General features: G+C 34.2%; 1 pseudogene; it reads right to left on the minus strand.

Moving 5' to 3' along the window:
* The window catches only part of LOC125877528 (uncharacterized), a 37,750-nt pseudogene extending 33,416 nt beyond the window's left edge, over nt 1-4,334 (minus strand).
* Between the last annotated feature and the right edge of the window lie 17,884 nt (nt 4,335-22,218).

Raw genomic sequence — 22,218 nt, forward strand, 5'->3', positions numbered from 1 at the left:
ATAATGTGGCATAAAACTGGAGCATGTATATCTGAATAACTGAAATATCTGACCTAGCATGTGTAATTCAAGAACTAATGAAATACATAGCTAGGGTTCTGAAATTTATGAAAGAAACTGAGCAATAACATGATAATCTGATTTGGAACAGTTAAATAACTAATTCATGATGATCTGTTGAGATTCTAGAAACCCTAGGTCTGTTCATAATCATGGAATCAAGAATCTGACTGAATTCTAGGGACCTAATGGGCGAAAGGAACCCACTAGTGAAATCCCACATACCTGGTGACGAATTCCACGGAGAAATCTTTCGATTTCGGGGCTGGAACTGAAGAAACCTCGTTGCGTTCTTGAACTAGGGTTCTTGACCTTTTTCTCCTCTCTTGCTTCTAATTCTTCTAAGTTTGATTAATGATTTGACTTAGGTAAGTGCTAGTTATGTTTCTAGGGTTAAACTAATTAAAATCTCATGATTTAGGGTCTAAACGACGTATCTTAGGGGTTAAACGAAATAGGAAAAGACAAAGGACCCCTGAATTAACTGCTGTCGGAATGACCTACGGATTGGACCTACGGGCCGTAGGTCAATCTACAGTCCGTAGATTGCGTCCGTAAGTCAAGCCTGCTCGACAGGCCTTCACTAAAATGAGCATAAATTTTTACTCGGAGGTCGGAATTTAGCAAACTCGGTGGCATTGGAAAGATAATTCAATTATCTATCTAACCATAGGTTATGGGACACATAATTCATTTTGTGCTAAGATTTATGACCATCTGAAGTTGACCCATCAATATTTTTCAGCTAACTGGCTGCTAACCTTCGATCTACGGTCAGACCCACGGACCGTGGATCTAATGACGGTCCGTGCTGGTCAACCATAGTTTGGGACTGAAGCTGGGCTTTTGGGGCATCGATCCACGGACACGAACTATGGTCCGTGACCTGACTTACGGACCGTTAGTCCGGCCGTGGGTCAACACTTAGCCAAATTTTCTAACTGAGTTCTGGGGAAGTTTTCTGTCACGAACCACGGACCTGCAGGACGGACCGTGAGTCCATCTACGGTCCGTGGATGGTGTCCGTGAGTGCCACCTGTAACACCAGAAATCTGAAATCTCTATTTTCGGCTACGGGGTGTTACATTATAGAGCTGTAGTTTGATGATGAAAATGTGTGCATTGTTCGAGACAAGGTGTTGAGGGGTGAAACTTTGAAAGTGACACTTAATTCTGATGTAGTGGTGAGGATTGGGGGAAGGATTTATGTGCCCAAGGTGGTTGAGTTGTCAGATTGATGGAGTCTCATTGTTATAGATACTTTATTCATTCGGGAGTGGCCAAAATATACCATGACTTGAGTCAGCATTATTGGTGGTGCGGTATGAAGAAAGATGTAGTTTAATTTTTTACTAGGTGTTTGACTTGCCAATAGGTCAAGTGTGAGCATCAATGGCCTGGTTGTGTATCTTATAGGATGTCCATCCCTACTTGGAAGTGGGAGCGTATCACTATAAACTTCATCATGGGATTACCTACCACTGTGGGTAGTTATAATTCTATTTTGGTGGTTGTTGATAGGTTGAGCAAGTCTGTCCATTTCATTCCGGTTCAGGTGAAGTATACGATTGAGAAGTTGGCCCGGATCTTAGTCAGATAGCTCGATTTCATGGGGTGGTTGTTTCTATTATTTCTGACTGAAGTTCACTCTTCACTTCTCACTTTTGGAGAGCTTTATAACATTGATTGGGTACCCAGCTAGATATAAGTACAACTTTTCACCCCAGACAAATGGAAAGTATGAGCGGACGATTCAGATATTGGAGGACATGCTTCAGGTGTGTGTGATCGACTTTGGTGCTCGTTGGGATTAACTTTTGCCATTAGTGGAGTTTTCCTACAACAACAGTTATCATTCCAACATTCAAATTGGCCCATTTGAGGTGTTATATGGTAGGCAGTGTGGATCTCCGAGTGATTGGTTAAATGTCATTGGGGTGGACACATTGGATACAAACTTGCTGAAGGATGTTATGTAGCAGGTCCACCCGATTTAGAGTAGAATGTTGCAATGACCCGATCGTCCATTTGGAAAGTTTCGTGAACTTAACATTTTACCCCTCATGATATCGATCCCCAGTCTTTTATGATTGAGTATGAATAGTGGGTTTTGAACTTTGAGTTAAAAGTTGAGAATTTGGTAAGTTTTGAGTTTGAAAGGCAACTATTGTTTTAAAAAGTGGTTTGTGGAGTCTTTTGGAGTTTCAAGTGTCGGAATGGAATTATGTTGATTCCATCAGTCCCAAATGTGAAATCTAATTCATGAGGGTTGTCAATTTATGTTTTTGAGTCATTTCAGGATTTGAGGTCCTAAGATGTGAAATTGTGGAATTTTAGCGTTTGGGTTTACTTTAATCAACATTCGGGGTTTGGATGCTCAGATCGAAATTCTGAGAGTTCTGTTGGATTCAGGGGATAATTTAAGGCCTAGGTTCGGTATTGGTTGATTTTTTAGAGGTTTCGAGTTGGTTTTAGCTTTTTTAGGTGTGAGTTAGTTTCTTGTAATTTTCGCAAATGTCGGGTCAAGAGAACCTCAGATATGTGTTTTGACAGTTCCATCTAGTCCCGAACATCGAGTATAATTGATTTCCATATCTTGTTTGTGTGTGCAAGGTTCTGAATGAATCCTAAAGGTCTTTTTGGAGTGTTGAAAGTTGGCTTTGTTTTCTGGTGCAGCAGGCTTCGCTTTTGCGATGGTCCTGTCGCTTAAGAGACCTCTGCTTAAGAAAAGGACCCATTGCTTAAATGACCTTCGCTTTTGCAAAGGAGGCTTCACTTTTGTGAAAAAGGCTTCACTTTTGCGAATGCTGCACTTTTTACAGGGTTTCAATTAAGAGAACCCCTGGTCGCTTGTGTGATACCTGGGAGGGTTTTTGGCCTGCAAATTTTGGGGTGTAAGCCCATTTTTTTAATATTGAGCTTTAGGGACGCTTAGTGGAGATTTTTGGAAGGATTTTATGTGTTAAATCAATTGGTTAAGCTTTCTTGATCCTAAACCTTCATTTCCCTTTGATTATTAATGGGTTTTAACATCAATATGAGATTTGATTGGTGAATAATGAGGTTTTTCAAGAACCTAAATTTTTAGATAAAATGGAGATTTTGAACTTGTCAAAACCTAGACTATCGTGATTGACACTCACACTAACCCTCCGGTGGGAGAACCATTTCTACAACCCAACTAAGCAGCCTTAACCAAGATACTACGCATTTAAAGATACGGAAGCAGGTTTAAATGCATAAATTATATAGAGTTTCCATACACTCCAAAGGTTTAAATAAACTAGCCAAACTAATGCAGAAGAACAACCCCTAGAACCTGAAAGTCATTGTACCAAAACTCTATTAACGACAAGTCAAGAACAAGGGGTAAAACCCTGAAACTAAACAACACCTTAAACAAATAGTATGAGTCTGAAAAGAGTAGACTTAAACAAGGGAGATCCATGGCATGCTTAAAGAACTGGCTCACCCTTGAATTTGGTCACGCTCAATAGTCACCTAGCTGAGGTCTATCAATAGCTGCCTGAAGATGCCCTATACTCAACAAAGAACAAGCAAGTACAATATCAGTCTGGTAGGATCACGCGGCTATTTCAATAAGTGAAACATATGCAAGTAACCATAACATTATAAAACAGGCATATACCGAACATATACACTATTAGTCATCATTTCAGGATCAATGTAGCATTCCACGTTCTCAATAATATACTTTGGTTATCATTTTAGAACAACAAACAAGCTTTCAACCTCAATCACCATTAGATATAAACATAATCATAACAAGTAGATACACAACACAATTCAATAGTCCTCTCACGGAACCCAATTGAATGCTCCTCTCATGGAACCCATACCCAAATTGTTAGAGTACCGGTACGTGGTTCTCGATCCAAGTTAGTGTGTCGGATCGTGACACCCGTTCCAATGTTTATGCTGGTACGTGGCAACCGATCCCAGTTAGTGTGTCAGATGTAACACCCGATCCATTCAACAAGCCATAATCACAATCACAAGTACATTCTCATAATCATACAATCAAGTCATGATTCATGACATTCAATTATTCAATTATCCTCATTCACGATTAGTATGATCAATAATGCAACATTCACATACATGCATGCATTATAATGAAGCAAGTACAACATATATCACAAAACATGAAATCACAACCATCACCTACCTCGAACAAAGCTTGAATCCCCTAAGAATCTTGATTCTTCCCTTTTCGGATTCTTTCCTCTTGTTCTTGGTCTACAAACAACCATAATAATGTGAGGATCAATAAACAACACCTAATTACTCGGATTATAAATAGTAATATCAATCCTAGGTCAAACCTTTAATCCCCATGCCCAGATTAAGGGATTTTCCACTATAATTTCCTGATCAAAACCATCCCCCATCGATAATTACTCACTATTTTACATTCTACGGATAGAAAAATGGATTCAGGGAGTTAAAACCTTACCTTTAGCCTTAATAATCGTGAAAAACGGTCAAGAACTCACCTAGGTCGTCTCCTAGCTCTCAAAGTCGAAACTTGCATAATAAAATGATTTTGGGTTTATTTCCGACTTAAATCGCGACTAACCCGTCACAGCGGTCCTCACCCTGCTACAGCGGCCCTGCCCTGGCGGGAATAATCCCGCTCTAGCGTCTTGCATGGAACAACAAGCTAATTTAAGAATTCCAAACCCCCATTTCATAATACACCTTCATCCCATGACACTCAGAAGATACATGTTCACATTAAGATCAGTTTTGGGAGTTCTACTTGCCCGAATTCAGTTCTGTAAAGTCGTATGGATTCCTTAATGTCTTAGCTATATAGTCATGTGATCAAAATCATATTTAGGTCAACCAATTGTTACAAGATTTCCCTAGACCTTACTGACTCTGATTTCATCCAAATCTATACTAGGTTGGGAAATTCCAAGTTACTACGAAAAAGTTTTCTGACCCAAAATTTTTCCCCATTGGGTTTTCTATAATGACGGAAACCGGTCGTTACAGAATTGATTTTAAGTTCTTTTTCAAAATAATTTTCCCTAATGAGTTCCTAAAGCCCTGAGTAATGTTTTAAAGTACTAAATTTCAAACTTAAAGTTTAACTTTAGAATTGGGTTTTGTGTTGATTGACCCACTTTTCAAGGGAATTGATGTGGGTATTGTTGTTTCCAGAAAGTGATTGTGAATACTTGATTATTATAGATTGTGTGGCTTTTGAAGTTATTGAGAAGGGGAAGACTCAACTCTTGGAGTGAATATTGATTAATTTAAGACAAGTGATCTCCTAAATGTTGTATTCTAGTAGAATTTGTATACTTCATTTGTTGTTTGTATGTTGGGAGTAATAGGGATGAAGCGAAGGGTTTAATTTGTCCACTTGATACATCTAAATGAATAAAACTGGGTTGAAATGAAAAAGGTTATGTGATAAAGGTGAAGGTGTAAATTATCTTATTGTGACCCTTGTTGATTGATAATGAAATGCTTGAAAGGATGAATGAGGACCTAAATTATGTGAATTGTTCTCTCTTTTGTGTGGTGTGATATTGCTTGTGTGTATTGACTGTGAACACTGCGATGAGACATGTGATAAATTATAATGTTGAGGTCTTTACCGATGAGTGCTATGATTCCGAGGTTCCTGTCGATGAGTGTTGTGATGCCAACGTCATTTCCGGTAAGTGTTTATAATGCCGATGGGAAATGGTTCCGTCTAGTGATTTGATATAAAACCAATGGGAAATGGTTCCGCCTAGTTCGCCTTTGTCTTGTTTTTGCTTTATATTTTCGTATTTCTTTTGTGTTCATTGGGTTGAGGCTAACTTGTCTTGGTGGAAAAAAACAAGTGCCAACACGTCCATTTTTGGGTCGTGAAAGATGTTTACAACCCAGAGCCAACAGAAGAGTTATGTTGATAGGAGAGTCAGAGCCTTCGAGTTTATGGAGGGCGATCATGTTTGGCTTAAAGTATCACCCATGACGGGTGAGATGAGGTTTGGGAAGAAGGACAAACTTAGTTCTAGGTCCATTAACCCTTTTGAGATTTTTGGGCAGATTGGAGAGGTGTCTTATAACTTGGCCTTGCCACTTAGCTTGTCACCGGTGTATCCAGTATTCAACGTTTCCATGCTTCGGAAGTATGTACTAGACGAATCCTATGTAATTTCACTTGATTTAGTGGTTTTTGGTTCAAACTTGGCATTTGAACAGGAGCCTATAGCTATGTTGGATAGCCAGGTTTGAAAGCTAAGGACAAAGGAGATTGCTTCAGTGAAGGTACAATGGAAGCACTATTCGATCGAGGAGGCTACTTGGGAGATATAAGCATGCAAGATATCCTTAACTTTTTGAAGATTTATGTACGTTTTTTTACTTTACATTCGAGGACGAACATGGTTTTTAGTGGTGAATCATGTAATGATCCCAAAGGTCATATTTGGAAATTTTTAGAAAATTAGTATTTTGTTCCTCCTGATAGTTGCCAAGAGTCATTTCTGATTAGTTTGCGCTATTGGTTTTAAAATTTGATTGAAAAGTTGTGATTTTTGGAAGTTTTGAGTTTTGAAAGGTTTAAAGTTGTAAAAAAAATTTGATAACAACTAGAGTTTCGACTCTCAAAATAGAATTCTGTCAATGTAACATCTGGGAAATTAGAAAGTTGAAAAGGAAAGGAAAAGTGCAGTTTTGGAACTGATCCAATGGCCTACGACACAGACATACAGACCGTAGGAAGTCCTATTGTCCATAGTAAAGGAATCGTAGAACTGGAGTTTATTTTTTAGAATTTTAAGTTTCTAAAGTTTGACCTATGAATGGACATGATGAGCCGTGGGAAAGTGGACAAATTGTAGATGGGCTCCGTAGGGGTAATCCATACTAATTAAAAATTTGCGTTAAAATTGAGGTCTATGGATAGTGTCTACGGACCGTAGAAAGTTAGACAGTCCATATAATGGTGTCGTAGAAAGGTTGCCAATATTAGGCCCGAGTAACTCAACGGCAGTACGGTCCGTAGGGTCCTCCGATAGTTATTTCTTAAGGGTATTTGGGTATTTTTCTATGAACTTTACTACCTATACTATGTTGTTTTGACCCTAATTTTAAGTTCTATAACTATCTTACTACTCCTAAAATTACCCCAACACTCTCATTCCCTCAAAATCCCAAATCCCATCCACATTCATCTTCTCCAATTCTCTCTCAAGTGCAAGAACAAAACTAAGGTTTCAAACTCCAAGTCTCATTTCTCCCCCATTGCTTTTGGGCTTTGATCTTCAAGGTATGTAGGATTTCATTAATGGACTCTATTCACTCATTGAGCCCCAAATATTTCTCAATTATCCAAGTTTAATTTCATCAAATTGATTAGATTTTCATTCAATTCTTCATGAGTTCTAATTGCATTTATTCAATTGGTTGATTTTGATTTTATTATAATTTGTTTCACTCAATTACATACTTTTCAATTGATTTCATATGAACCAATGTATTATTCATGACTTTGACTTTGAACTGCCAAAAACATGAATTTATGAAGAAGCTATGAATCTATGAATAATGTTTTCATGAAAGTTATGCATGATTTATGAAGAATGAATGGTTTATGATATAAAATTGCTTTAAGATAAGCATCAACGAAATTGTGAAAGGATTTTCTCACATAATAAGGAATCATGATTGGCGAAAGGTTTTTTCACACATGCATAATTCATGATTTAAGGAGCTACTCTATGATGTTTTAAGTTTGAATTAGTAACTTAATTGTGATTTCCATGTATGATGATATGTTTACGAATATGGCTATTCCATTGGGATTTTACTTAGCACTGAGAGGATATTGAGATGGAGACTCTCCCATTAGTAGAGGTTGAGTCTCAAGTAGCAATCTCCTTGTCCCTAACTATGTGCCCCCGTACGATTGTCTTAAGTGACATAGATAGTGGATACACATATGCTAGAAGTTAAGGTCTTTGATTTGGCAAGTAAGGATATTTTTTTTCAGTTTGGGAGTAAGACAGCGAATTCCATGTTATAGCTAACATGGTATGTGTCGGTTAATGGTAAAAATCCCACAAAATGAATTAAGTTACTTTCAAGGTTTATGAAGCTTTCAAGATGATTTTAAGATGTATTGACCATGTTCATGATTTATGATTCTTCTTAAAGAGGTTTTACTATGTTTATCTTGGTCATGCATATCATGCTTTCCTTTATGTTCCCTTATGATCATGTTTCAGGTTTTTATGTGTATTCCTCATACTTAGTACATTTTATGTACTAATACATACTTGTACCTACACTTTTTAAATAATGTAAAGTCCGACAATCTTTCTCCTCCCACTCGTGGCTAGTGAATTGCTTTATAGATTGAAGACTTGGTGAGTCCTCATGTTCTAAGGACCTTGTCACCTATGTTTACATTTTTTTTTATGTATTTAGGTTTTTGGCAATGTATGTGGTGTATGATTTACAACCCATCCACTCTTGATATATTATATTGAATTGTTAAGACTATGATTGACTTCCACTTTTATGTCAAACTCGTTCATGCTATGAGATTTCTTACTTTAATTCTCGCATTTTCTATTATGTTGTGTTGTATGTATGTCAAGTGGCTTGTGTAGGGCCTCTCAGGATCTTAGACGTCATATCACGTCTAGGGTATACTTTGGGTCGTGAATCCACCTAAGATAGAAGTTTAGGGTCATTACCTTGGTAAGTAACAACATCTCTTTTCGGTGTGGGAGAAAGACACTGGATTCCATGTTGTAGATCAAGTGGTCCACGTCGGTTAATGGTATTTATCCCACAAAATTAACTAAGTTGCTCTTAAAGGTCTATGAAGCTTTCAGTATGATTTTAAGATGCATTGACCATGTTCATGATTCATGATTCTTCAAAGGGTTTTACTATGTTTTAGCTCAATCATGCATATCATGATTTCCTTTATGTCTCCTTATGATCATGTTCATGTTTTATACATATCCCTCATACTTAGTAGATTCCATTTACTAATGCATACTTCTTCTAACATTGTGTAATAATGTAGGATCTGATTATCTTCTTCCTCCCCCTCATGGCTAGTTGATTGCTTTGTTTATTGAAGACTTGGTGAGTCCTCATGTTCTGACGACCTTGTCACCTATTCTTACATTCTTTTATGAATTTAGTTTTTGGCATTTTATGTGGTGTATAAGTTACATGTCAACCACTCTTGATGTATTAAATTGATTTTTCGAGACTATGATTAAACTTCTGCTTTTATGTCAAACTCCTTTATGATATGAGACACTCTTCTTACATTCTTGTATTTTTCTATTATGTTGTGTTGTATGTATATCAAATGGCTTGTGTAGGGCCTCTCGGAGTCTTATATATTCCATGTCACGTCTAGGGTGTACTTTGGGTTGTGACAACTACAATCTCTCATAACTGAAAAATATGTGTGACTCTCTATAATTACAATAATCCTATTAAAAGTATTTATAATGGTCCATAAATTTGAAATTCTAACAAACTCAAATTGCATGCCGATATCATCTACGGTACAATCCATGGGTCATATATTGATCCATGATCCATGGATTGCCTTTAATTATAGCGTTGATCTTTCATTAGAATTTTTGAACTTTCACGAGAATTGATCTATGGACCGTACTTTGATCCACAGTCCATAAGTGCATTCGTAAAGTCATCTGCTAGCTTAATCTTTTTCAAATGTACAGACTATGAATGTGATATATGAACCGTACTTCCTTTCACAAATGGATCATCTGCATATTTTATTTTTGCGCCTTCTCTGATTCACTTCACTGTGTAATTCATAGACTATATTTTGATCCATGATCATGAAATTTTTTATTTCTGACAATTTCTCAGCTTTGTCTTCTTTTGACCTTTTCAACTTCTAAAATCCATAAAAACTATATTCTAACATTAAAAGCACACATAAAACATGTAGAATGAAATATAGAACTAAACCAAAAGGCATCGTATGTGCCCTAGTTTCATGCTACATGAATTACTACAACAAATAACATGTTTCTATTAAGATTAATTCAAACAATTCTTTAGTAATAATAGTTAATTTCTTGGAGTGTTTTCAAAGCAATGTCTTGATTATTTTCATAGTAGATTTTTCATGACCCAAAGTACCCTAGACGTGACATGGCATAAGTCACTAACATACATATATACATAGTAATAGACAAAAGTAAATCATTTCATTTCAACAAAAGAGTTTCAACATGAATTGGAAGTGTAATGTAGTCTTGACAAGTCATCTATTACATCAAAGGAGTGGTTGGGACATAACCCGTACACCACATACAACATCCGAAAGTAAATAAGACATAAGAAAAGCAATAAATGTGCCATGGTCTTCGGAGTATGACCGAGTCCTCAAATCCTTAAGATGATCAACTAGCCACGAATGGAGTGAGAGTAATCTTCAATCCCTACATTAGTGAAACAATGTAGGCACAAGTATACATTAGTACATGAAATGTACTAAGTAAAGGGGATATGCATGAAAACGTAAAACATGATCATAAGGGGACATAATCAGTAACATGAAGTGCATGACCAAGCTAGCAGAATAAAAATCTTTAAAGAAGAATCATAAATCATAAATATGGTCAACGCATCTTAAAAACATAAGTAAAGCTTTATAAAACATTTGAGAGTAACTATGTTTAGTCCATTTTGTGGGATATTAGCAATGACCGACAGTAGACAATGCAGGCTATACATGGAATCCGATGTAACTCCCATATCGAAAAGGGAGAGTCTACTTGCCAAGGTAGTGTTGGAAAACATATATGCACAGCGGAAGCATACCCTAATCTTACTGCTTACATCAATAATAAATAACCAAATCGTTTATGCTAGAACACATTTAATATGCTAGAACACACAAACTTACTGAAATTTAATTCAAGAACTACCTCTTGAAGCGTGATCAGGTACATTCAACCGAATTCCCAAGATAGACAGACCTTCAAGCGAATCTACAAGATAGACAATAACTATGGCTATGGTCTTCTACAGTGATCTCAAATTCACATCCGAACTCTCTCAATACTAGGGTGGGCAAGTATGAATAGAAAACTTATCCATCTTTTTCTAGGTTAGGAGAATCTTTATTTATAGTGATTTCTTTCCCAATCCAAAATGGAGAAGAAAACCCAGTTTTCTTGAAAAACAAGAAAACACACGCCTACTCATTTTTTCTCTAAGAAATAGGATTCTGAGTTCTAGTTAAATATGAGCACTGGAGGGACCACAAAATTAATTACAGAGGGTTCATATTATGGAAATAATTCCAAATAATTAATTTAAATTATTCTTACCATAATAAATTACAAATCATTCCACTAGAAATTCGTAATTGCACTCGTTTATTTGTATTTTGTAATTCCCCATTAAACATATGTAATTCCCCATGTTAAGATTTCAGATACTAATCAATAAATTAAATTACTGACAAATTTAACTTAATGATTAATTTTCTTTAGAGGACTACTTAACTTATTTCATGTGTCGGATTCATAATTCCACTTGAAAGGTTTGACACGATGAAAACTTATAAGTTTCTCAAAGAGACATATCAATCAATCTCTATAACGAGACATGGATTCCATTAACTAACATATTATTTCACCAATATATATTATTATCATCCAACTTACCAGGCATATTGACTCATCTCAGAATCTCATCTTTTAATAAATCAAAACGATAACTAATATATACAGATCGTAATAGTTACACCAGGATTAAGAATATAAGTATATTTAATAGTTTAGAGAATATGTTTTGTCAGTCAGTCTAAAACAATTATCTCTACTCGGTCCCGTTCAATACATACAAAATGCACTAGAACAAGAAGTTGGAACTATACCATTCCCACAATCAAGATAAATTACATGTAATCTTGTGCTACAATCGTACCGATGGTATGTGCAATTTCCATCCTAGATTGTGAACAAAAAACTTTATACTTATAAGAATCGATGATTTAATCCTCTATGTATAAGCTAAAACTCTACACACTAAATCATCTACTATATAAGTAAACAGACACCATAAACGAATATATGATCTATTAAAATTGAGCAAATATTTATTCTATAATAAATATTATTTCTTAACACATGGTTAATAGTATATATTCCAACAATCTCCCACTTAGACTTTTAACCATCACAATTGTTATAATGTACTATATCTAAATGCATGGTTAATAGTATATACCCTAACAATCTCCCACTTAGATATTTAATCTTGAAAATTGTTAGAATACTATGTCTAAACACATAATTAATAGTATATACCCTAACAATCTCCCACTTAGACTCTTAACTATGCATTTACAACTTTCACAAGCATTCCTTTGTTTCTATTTTCTCATGCAATTTTGTCTAGTAGTGCTTCATCATAACAAATCAATTTTGTACTAGATCTTGAGAGAGCTTCTCATGAAACCTTCCAAGAGTGTACTTCTTTTCAGATCATAAAAGTTCTCTCAAGCATACAAAACAAATCAATCTTCGCTATGATTCTCCCACTACAACTAAGCACTACATAATCACACTTTCATGATCTCAAGTCTTAATATTTTCTTCAAAATCTTTCGATATTGAAATATTAACAACTTTTCATGTAGTGTTCTTCAATTTGCTCAACATCACTTCCACTACTTGAGGTAGTAGTTTTCTTATGTCTAGCAACGTTTCTCTCACTATTTAAATGCAATGGAACGTCATTTCTGACGTACCGATTAGATGTTTTGGAGCGTCAGAATTTATAATTGACTTATTTGTTATTTCTTGTTCAATTCTTATAAAACTAGTTTACTTCTAGGAACATGGTTTACTAAATGATCCTTTTCTAGAAATAAGACAATTGTCTTATTTTCTTTAGGACACTATAATAAACCTTCTTTCATTCTTTAGGATATCTAATTAACACACACATTCCGTTTTTAATTCCAGTTTTCTTATTCTCCCACTCAGCACATGTGCTGAACAATCCTATATATGAACATGTCACAGATTAGACTTACGTCAAATTCAACTAGTTCTATAGTTGTTCAAGGTATTGATTTGAAAGACATTGAATTCAGAATGTGATATGTAGTTATTAGAACCTGTCTCAAAAGAAACAAAATGACTAATAATAAGTCAATAAATAATCTTATCATCTTCATAAGAGTCTACTTCTTTTCTTTTCTATACCAATGTATTATAGAGTGTCTGGTGTAGACAGTTGAAATGCAATTATTTTATAAGATAAGTGACTTATAAGCTCTGCAGAGAGGTTTACGTCACTACAATCAAATTGCAATGACTTTATATATTTTTCATGATGCTATTTTCATGTGTCTTAAATATTTTGAGTTTATCAAGACATTTAGACTTACAAAACATCAAAAAAAAATATCCATATCATGAGTAACCTTCTTGAAAACTCAGAATACTCAAATTCACCTCTTGCCCAAATGCTCATTTATTACACAAATCAGAATAGATTAATTATAACTTATCACTACCTCTTTTTCCTTTTCTAAGAGGAAAGTTCTCTTAGTCATTTTTCCTTCTAAACAAGACTCGCATGTTGGTAGTGACTTCACTTTTAATGAATCGTTATGTTCATCCATTAACCAACCTTCAAATTCTATTCAGAATAAATGACTTAGACACTAATGTACAGATAAGTTTCATTCAATTTAAAAGATATTTTCCCATATGAGACAGATTAATATAATTCAATTCATGAGAAATAATACTAATAAAAGAATTAATCACGCATCAATATGCCACAAGAAATAAAATATTCATCAAACTCAATGATAGGAGAGTTACAACCAAAAATATTAAATATTCATCTCTTATCAGTTAGAAACTGAAAATAATTCCTTCTAACATAAGGTACATGTATAATGCATTCTTTGAATTAATATTTTTATCTCTACCAAAAGAAAAGCTTAAGTAGTACTAAGTGGATGTGTAAAGTCTATTGAGAATATTAGATATAATACTTTAAATAGATCATAATATTTCGAATAATCCTAAATAACAAAATTCGTGGCTCATTTATAGATATATATCCATGCATCTCGAATAGCCAATCGATGGAATTGGAGAACTACTCATGCAATACGTATGTACAATGACCGATTATTCACTCCATAAACTTATACAGACCTAACTCAGATGGAGAGTCTACTGTTAGTTTAAGTCAAGTGAAAATCCTCTAGTTACATTGATCCAATCCTATATTACTCAGCTTAGGAGAGTTAATACAGATTATCAAAACTAGACGATTAAATACATAGTGATTTGTATCAATTTCATCTGATAGGGAGGAAGGTCTAAGCTACTTCACTACTATTTAATCAAATATGACCAAAAACTCATATAACGATCCAAAAATAATTAGTTTCTTACTAGGTCATTCTTATGAATTTACCAAATTTCATATCAATCAGAGTTTGTTTTTTCGAATTCCAAAACTATGATCAATTTGATTGAAATTGTTGTTTGGCCAAAATAGAATTTAAGATTTTCCCGCTCAGTAATTCTTATCATATATCATCATTTTGTGAAATAGATACACGAATTAAGAATAAAGAACAGAATTCTAAAATTCCAAAAGAAAAGCATGTTTATGTATACATTGAATATTAAAATTCAAAAACACACCTTATAGATATCAATGCGTCTTGAACAATAAATTTTGATGAAAAAATGACTACTCATGCAACATATATATGTGGTGTCTGATATTCACTTCAACAAATTTAGAACAAAAGCTAACTCAAATGGAGAGTATATGTTATTTTAAGTCAAGTAAATATCATTATCCCTAGATCCATTGATCCAATCAAATATTACTCAGTTTAGGAGAGTCAATACAGATAATCAAAACTAGAGATTCAACTTTAATGACTTGTATTAATTTCATCCGTTATGGAGGAAGGTCTAAGCCAACACATGAACTTAATACTTCACTAAAATTTAGTCATGAAGACCATAGAGAACAAACTCTATCACCACTATATATCATAGTTGAGTAATTTTTCAGTAAAATTAATTTTTCAAGATACAAAACTTATCTAAAAAAAAAATATCATCTGAACGACCTCAAATTACCAAATCACTGCATAACATGAGTATTTTAAATTTGATCGTTTCTGATGAACTTGTCGAATTTCAGATCAATTGGAGTTCAAAAATAATATTTATCTCCAAAGCTATGATCAAATTCAGATTCAAACAATTTGAGGAAAAGTGAACAGATCTACATTCTTATCATATATCAATTTATGTTAACTCATCATATGTAATCATGTACCACATATAACATAAATAAAATCAATATAAAGAATGTCATTCATACTAAATCACATTTTAATTCCAAAAAACAACTTTAAAGTCATTTTAACGACCTCATGGAATCATAACCAAATAACAATGAGTACTTCTTACTAGGCCGTTATCAATGAACTTACCAAATTTCAGGTTAATTGGAGCCTATAAAGAATCTTTATTTCCAAAGCTATGACCAAATTCAAATTCAAGTAATTTAAGCATATTTAGGAATTAAAACAACATGATCTACATTCTTATCACATATCACTTCATATTAAATCACCACGTGTAATGATGTTCCAAATTTAACATAAACATAACTGACATAAAGAATGATCTTATCATACTCAAATCAAATTTTAATCTGACAAACTATCTAAAACTCATCTAAATGATCTTCGATGGAACCATCAAATTTCAAGTCAATCAGAGATCATCAAATTCATGACCACCTAATATGACCAAATTTGAAAAATAATCGATTTAGGCATAGTTAAAGATTAAAATAACTTGATTCAGATTTTTATTCTCTTTTAATAATTATCCCATGAGCACAATACATACGTTGTGTCCTTCTTTTACTAAGACTCACAACACCTACTAGTATCAAAATTGTCCTTTCATATTAATACATCTGAGAATTAAAGATATTACATTTTTCTCTTTTAGACTGGAGAAAACCTTTACTATCTATTCTCGTGAATTAATTGATTGTTACTAGTATCTAAAGGAAAATCTCCTTTCAAGTATACAAACATTTATCAGTATACATTTATGCAGGACAATTTACACATAACACATTGAACATATTTTAATGACTCAAACAAATAGACCACATTAACTGATCCTATTTACTAATCATAATATACAATTGATGTATTAAAATTTCACATATATAAAACTTTTTAAGAATTTTCAGTGATTTCAAATAAACAAATCACTTTGATTTATTAATCACAATATTATTAAATTATTATTTATGTAATAAATAGTGCTCAAATAATTATTAAAAAGGAAAAAGAAAAACAAACAGAACACCCAAAATCCTAACAATTTTCGGCTCAAACAGAATCCATAGAAAAACTTGAATTTTACTAGCTGACCAAATTGGAAGAACCGACTATTCACAAAATCAAGATTTTAAAATTTCTGTCCATAAATTCTTATCATATAACAATTCCTCTTGAATTTAATTATTGATTCGTGACAAGTCAATGAATTAAAAGGTAACAAGACACCATTACTGTTATAGTATCTCAAGAAAATTTGACCTTAATTTCTCATCTTAAATTCACAAAGTTGAGAATAACAATGTCCCAAAATATATCTTACTGCCGCCACAAGTGCAGTACCTTTTTTTTAAAAAACAACTTTCACATATGTTATGATTTTTCTCGTGATGAGACTATAAATCATGAATCATAAATATAATTACCCACGTACATATCGTGTATGATTATCTATAAAGACACAAGCAAGACTCTTGATTTCAATTGTTGGAAAACATATATACACAGCGAAAGCATACCCTAATCTTAGTGCTTACATTAATAATAGATAACCAAATTGTTTATGCTAGAACACATATAATATGCTAGAACACACAAACTTACTGAAATTTAATTCAAAAATTACCTCTTCAAGTATGATCAGGTACATTCAAGCAAATTTCCAAGATAGACAGACCTTCAAGCGAATCTACAAGATAGACAATAGCTATGACTATGGTCTTCTACTGTGATCTCAAGTTCACATCCGAACTTTCTCAATACTTGGGTGGGCAAGTATGAATAGAAAACTAATCCATCTTTTTCTAGGTTAGGAGAATCTCTATTTATAGAGATTTCTTTCCCAATCCAAAAAGGAGAAGAAAACCCAGTTTTCTTGAAAAACAAGAAAACACACGCCTACTCTTTTTTCCTCTATGAAATAGGATTCTGAGTTCTAGTTAAATATGAGCACTCAAGGGACCACATAATTAATTACTGAGGGTTCCTATTATGGAAATAATTCCAAATAATTAATTTGAATTATTCTTACCATAATAAATTACAAATTATTCCACAAGAAATTCGTAATTGCACTCCTCTATTTATATTTCGTAATTCCCCATTAAACACCTATGTAATTCCCTATGTTAAGATTTCAAATACTAATTAATAAATTAAATTACTGACGAATTTAACTTAATGATTAATTTCCTTTAGAGCACTACTTAACTTATTTCATGTGTTGGATTCATAAATCCACTTGCAAGGTTTGACACGATGAAAACTTATAAGTTTCTCAAAAAGGCATATCAATCAATCTCTATAACGAGAAATGGATTCCATCAACTAACTTATTATTTCACCAATATATATTATTATCATCCAACTTAGCAAGCATATTGACCCATCTCAGAATCTCACCTTTTAATAAATCAAAACGATAATTAATATATACAGATCATAATAGTTATACCAGGATTAAGAATATAAGTACATTTAATAGTTTAGAGAATATGTTTTGTCAGTCAGTCTAAAATAACTATCTCTACTCGGTCCCGTTCAATACATACAAAATGCACTAGCACAAGAAGTTGGAACTATACCGTTCCCATAATCAAGATAAACTACATATAATCTTGTGCTACAATTGTACCGATGGCATGTCCAATTTCCATCCTAGATTGTGAACAAAAAACTTTATACTTATAAGAACCGATGATTTAATCCTCTGTGTATAAGCTAAAACTCTACTGTAACACCCCTCAAAATGAAGTAGGATAAAGTAGAGCCTCACATGGGTTTTATGCATTAATAGCTTTTTAAAATAAGGAAGAATAGCCTTTTAGTCAGTTTTAAAGAGTTTGGAAGTCAAACCTCAAGGGACGACCAAGACGTTTGGAAAGTAGTCTTTTACGTGTTGGTGTGTTCTAGTATGTTGTTCATGTTTTTATGTGTTGTTTGGAATCTAAAATCAGTGGAGGTGGCCCTAGTATCTTAATAAATGTTTTTAGGGTCAAAATGTCCGGGTACGACTCCCCGGGACCACCCTAAGGGTCCCTGAAGAGGACCCCAACCCTTGGCCAAACAAGCTGCCAAGGCAGCTTGAAGTTGCTCATGGAGCGAGCATGTCTGCGTCGCGGACTAGCTCCACCAAGGGCCAAAAGTTTGGTCCGCGTCACGAACTCTTCTATCTCAAAATTTAAATTCCAGAAACTTGTGGGAACACCTCTGCGTCGCGGACTTGTTTTCCGACGAAATCTGTGAAAATAAAAAACTCAAGTTTGACTTGTTTAAAAGATCCAACTAAGTGAGGGGTAGTTTGGGTACTTTGGGGAATTATTATAAATGGTTATTCTACCTATTTTAGGGTATTTTAAGTGGTTAAAACCCCAAAACATAGAATTAGACCTCATTATCCAAATTGAACCTTCCCTCTCAAATAAATTCTCTCTCTAGAACTCCATGGAAGATATTGATGAAGCTTCAAGCTAAGGGATGGGTTCCTACTGATTTCTCCTTCAAATTCCTAGGAAATTAATCATAAAGGTATGGGGATTTTATCTTTGATTCTCCTTTCAATCAAAGAGCCAAATCAAAGTGATTTCAATGTTTTTCAAAAACACTAAAAACCCCAATTTCAATTCTAAGCTTGGGTTCTTGCATGAAAGTATTTCAAATGATGATTTATGTTAATATTGATGGTTTTAAGATAAAAAAACTCCATGAACTCTTGCATATCTTGAAATCCTAATTTTTGGGTCTAAAGTGGGTCTATTGATTATGAGCTAATAATGTGATATTAATGTGTAGATTGTTATGGGCTATTAATTTATGTATTGTTCTATATTGAATTATGAGGAATTGATGGTCAATTGTGTTATATTGAATGTTGGCCTTGAATGGGCAATTGTGACCTAAGGTTTATGATGATGATGAAGTTGTAAATGGATTATTGATTCTAGTATTTTTTATATATGTATATATTTTGTAGATGTTAGAATTGTGAGGTTTGATCCCTTTGAAAGTGGGGAGGTGTTTACTTTATAAGCATGTTGTGATCATGGCCTTGTAGGCAAAGTTGGATGATTGTTGTTTTGAGTAATGTTGATTATATGAAGGTAATGTGATATGATATGAATTTGTGTATGGTCTAAGAGCATGAAAGGTGACCTTGTGTAGAGAGTTTATGTGTTATGCTTGGTTGTTGTGTTCTTTGAATGAGTTATAATGAAGGTGAGTGTAACGACCCGAGAGCACCCCCTAGTCATTACCGGAGTATTCGACCTCGAAGAGGTCTTATACAAGCCCTTAACATTCATCATAACATGTATCATAGAATAAAATCACGGAAAATTTAAAACTTTTACTTTGGAAGTTCAACTTCACTTCATATATGAAAAATAGAATCTAACTTCGTCACAATGCACCATCCAGACATAGAAGTATCGAAAATGGGACTTAGCCCTTACATCAATAAGAAGTCTTGCAAATAGGAAGTACAACAATGTCTTTCAACATAAGCAAAGAACTAAACATAGAAGCTAGATCATAGGGTCTTGTCCTCGGACTTGAGGACTCACCAACTTGGGGAAGCAACTCCAAGTGTCTTGAGAAGTAAGCTTGAATCCTCAATGGCCCGAACCTAAATGTTTGGGGAAAAGGGAGAAAATATGGGTTAGTACAACACACATAATAAGTATGGCTACTATGCATAAAAACCATTGAAACATGCATAAAAGGACATTTTATTCAAAACATGCTTTTTGCCAAGTAAATCCAATATGCACACAAATTAAGTATCATAGTCCAAACCAACATAATATCATCCCAACATGTATAAAGCCCAAGCAATACTAGTGCAATGCAAAGAATAGAACCCCATAACCCTATTAAAACCAAGTATCACATTAAGCAACCTACTTCATGCATACATTCATAAGATCATATTTCATCATAACTTACCACATTCATAATGATCATACATAACATAGCTTTAACATACATAAGTCATAATAATCATAATCATAAGAGAACACTACTTCAACCATCTCTTAGGATCCCACAAGTGCAATATGCAAGAGAAGTCCCATACCCTCCCTTACACTATGTAGAAACCCTTAAGAAAGACCTAGTAAGAGTTCACACCTTTTATACCTTCATTTACTTTTACATTAGGGAAATATTGTAATAACCGACATAGACCATAAGAGCTACATGGAATTCGATATTCTACTCCCACACTGAAAAGAGAGGGTTAACACTTGCCTAAGGTGTAACCATTCGTACATAGCTATCTAGGTGGATCCACTAAGCTAGAGTCCTATGTTGGCACATAGTTAAGGGTCAAGGAGATTGCTTTTAGAAACCCTAACTTACTAAACGTCGGGGTTTCCATCTCATGAGACAACACATACCGTAGGTAATCCGGACTTGCTAAACGTGAGGAAACCCAAGTGGGGAGCTGGACTTACTAAACATGAGGCCCCCATCTCATTTGCATGCCCTTTCGGTGTTAAGCATTTGATTCCCTTTTGTAATCATCTTTAGTCATCACATAAGTTCACATTAGCCTTTAATAGACCCTTATGTAGACATCTTACCATAATAGTTCATATGTGTTCATAAGTGAGTAACAATCCTTTCACTTTAGAGACACTTAGCAAGTGAGTAAACCTTTCACTTTACATTACACTACAATCATGAGAACTACCTTTCAATCATATAGCAATCATACCATAATATACACACATACTTCATAGCTAATTTAAGTGTAGAGGGTTAAGGATGAGGAAACTAGGTCATCAACACGACAATAACACATTAGGTATAGCATCATTACAATCTAAGTAATTCACATTTCATACTTGAGTTCAAAGAAGAACCAACCTTCATACCTTCTTACCCTTCGTGGGACATCCATACTTCAATTACCAAGCAATTCATAACCAATACATAACACAAGGTAATTCATGAAGTAATAACATAATCAACATCAATATAAGCAATTGACATATTCCTTTCATAGCTTTCAAGGCTTCATTCAAAGACTCAACCCTAATTTCATAGAAATTATACATAACCTAGGGTAGAATCATCATACAAACATGAATTACATAACATCACATTCAATTCATAACCTTCAATCAATATCCAACACAAACTAGGGTTAGAATTAGGAAAAGAAGGAGAAACATGGGTCTCATGGGGAATTCTTCAAGAAATCACCAATACAACATAAATTCATCCATAATTGTTCATATAACATCAATCAAAGTCAGTTTATAACATCAATTTCACTTTAGAAAGAAGACCCACATTTTTGGATTAAAACCTAGAAATTAGACATTTTGAAATTCATCTTGAAGGGGCCTCTTGGGGAAAGGAATCCCAAGAGTGATAAGCAACCATACCTTATTGACGAATTAACCACGAAAATCCGAGTTGAAACCTTGGAGAGTTGGTCTTCTTCTTGAAGTTCCAATCTTCTTCAATGGAGTTCTTGAGAAGAGAGAGAGAGTAAAGAGAAGGAGGAACTTTAGGTTTAGATCTTTGGGGTTTTGTGTTTGAGTGATAAAAGTGTGGTAAATTGACTTAAAAATCATTATATACACGTCCCCTAAAGTACCCTAAATACCCCTCACTTAAATCGACTTTTTAATGAAGTAAAAATAGATTTTTGAATTTCTGCATTTTCGTCGCGGAACAAGTCCGCGATGCGGAGCTGTTCCCTGAAGATATTTGGAATTAAATTTTGAGACAGTAGAGTCCGCGACACG

Source organism: Solanum stenotomum, chromosome 9 (genome assembly GCF_019186545.1).
Source record: "Solanum stenotomum isolate F172 chromosome 9, ASM1918654v1, whole genome shotgun sequence".
Taxonomy (NCBI): domain Eukaryota; kingdom Viridiplantae; phylum Streptophyta; class Magnoliopsida; order Solanales; family Solanaceae; genus Solanum; species Solanum stenotomum.